Source organism: Hoplias malabaricus, chromosome 12, assembly GCF_029633855.1.
Source record: "Hoplias malabaricus isolate fHopMal1 chromosome 12, fHopMal1.hap1, whole genome shotgun sequence".
Classification (NCBI taxonomy): Eukaryota; Metazoa; Chordata; class Actinopteri; order Characiformes; family Erythrinidae; genus Hoplias; species Hoplias malabaricus.
In genome coordinates, this window is record NC_089811.1 from 16,979,322 (window position 1) to 16,981,446 (window position 2,125).

Consider the following 2,125-nt stretch of genomic DNA (forward strand, 5'->3'; position numbering starts at 1 on the left):
ATCGGGATTTGTAAGAGTGCTACGGCCATAAGCAATGACTGTTGGCTGTTAGAGGACTGTTCTAAGAGTAACTCTTGTTACAGAGCTGCGTGTAAACTAAAAAGCCTCACAATTCAAATTAAAATGATTGGCTTTCCAGTGTTTTTTGTTTGTTTGTTTTTTTATTTGTTTGTTTATTTTTTAATCATTTATTGTTTATTTGTTTATTTCTTTTTAGTTTTGCTCGTCTCTTGTGTTTAAATGACTGTAGCATACAATCTTCACAATCGGAGCCTAAAGCTAAAAAGCTTACAGCACCTAGTGTTCCCTGGCAGTCTCCATTGCAAGTACTAACTAAGCCCACAAGATCGGGATTTGTAAGAGTGCTACGGCCATAAGCAATGACTGTTGGCTGTTAGAGGACTGTTCTAAGAGTAACTCTTGTTACAGAGCTGCGTGTAAACTAAAAAGCCTCACAATTCAAATTAAAATGATTGGCTTTCCAGTGTTTTTTGTTTGTTTGTTTTTTTATTTGTTTGTTTATTTTTTAATCATTTATTGTTTATTTGTTTATTTCTTTTTAGTTTTGCTCGTCTCTTGTGTTTAAATGACTGTAGCATACAATCTTCACAATCGGAGCCTAAAGCTAAAAAGCTTACAGCACCTAGTGTTCCCTGGCAGTCTCCATTGCAAGTACTAACTAAGCCCACAAGATCGGGATTTGTAAGAGTGCTACGGCCATAAGCAATGACTGTTGGCTGTTAGAGGACTGTTCTAAGAGTAACTCTTGTTACAGAGCTGCGTGTAAACTAAAAAGCCTCACAATTCAAATTAAAATGATTGGCTTTCCAGTGTTTTTTGTTTGTTTGTTTTTTTATTTGTTTGTTTATTTTCTAATCATTTATTGTTTATTTGTTTATTTCTTTTTAGTTTTGCTCGTCTCTTGTGTTTAAATGACTGTAGCATACAATCTTCACAATCGGAGCCTAAAGCTAAAAAGCTTACAGCACCTAGTGTTCCCTGGCAGTCTCCATTGCAAGTACTAACTAAGCCCACAAGATCGGGATTTGTAAGAGTGCTACGGCCATAAGCAATGACTGTTGGCTGTTAGAGGACTGTTCTAAGAGTAACTCTTGTTACAGAGCTGCTTGTAAACTAAAAAGCCTCACAACTCCAATTAAAATGATTGGCTTTCCAGTGTTTTTTGTTTATTTGTTTTTTTATTTGTTTGTTTATTTTTTAATCATTTATTGTTTATTTGTTTATTTCTTTTTAGTTTTGCTCGTCTCTTGTGTTTAAATGACTGTAGCATACAATCTTCACAATCGGAGCCTAAAGCTAAAAAGCTTACAGCACCTAGTGTTCCCTGGCAGTCTCCATTGCAAGTACTAACTAAGCCCACAAGATCGGGATTTGTAAGAGTGCTACGGCCATAAGCAATGACTGTTGGCTGTTAGAGGACTGTTCTAAGAGTAACTCTTGTTACAGAGCTGCGTGTAAACTAAAAAGCCTCACAATTCAAATTAAAATGATTGGCTTTCCAGTGTTTTTTGTTTGTTTGTTTTTTTATTTGTTTGTTTATTTTCTAATCATTTATTGTTTATTTGTTTATTTCTTTTTAGTTTTGCTCGTCTCTTGTGTTTAAATGACTGTAGCATACAATCTTCACAATCGGAGCCTAAAGCTAAAAAGCTTACAGCACCTAGTGTTCCCTGGCAGTCTCCATTGCAAGTACTAACTAAGCCCACAAGATCGGGATTTGTAAGAGTGCTACGGCCATAAGCAATGACTGTTGGCTGTTAGAGGACTGTTCTAAGAGTAACTCTTGTAACAGAGCTGCTTGTAAACTAAAAAGCCTCACAACTCCAATTAAAATGATTGGCTTTCCAGTGTTTTTTGTTTATTTGTTTTTTTATTTGTTTGTTTATTTTTTAATCATTTATTGTTTATTTGTTTATTTCTTTTTAGTTTTGCTCGTCTCTTGTGTTTAAATGACTGTAGCATACAATCTTCACAATCGGAGCCTAAAGCTAAAAAGCTTACAGCACCTAGTGTTCCCTGGCAGTCTCCATTGCAAGTACTAACTAAGCCCACAAGATCGGGATTTGTAAGAGTGCTACGGCCATAAGCAATGACTGTTGGCTGT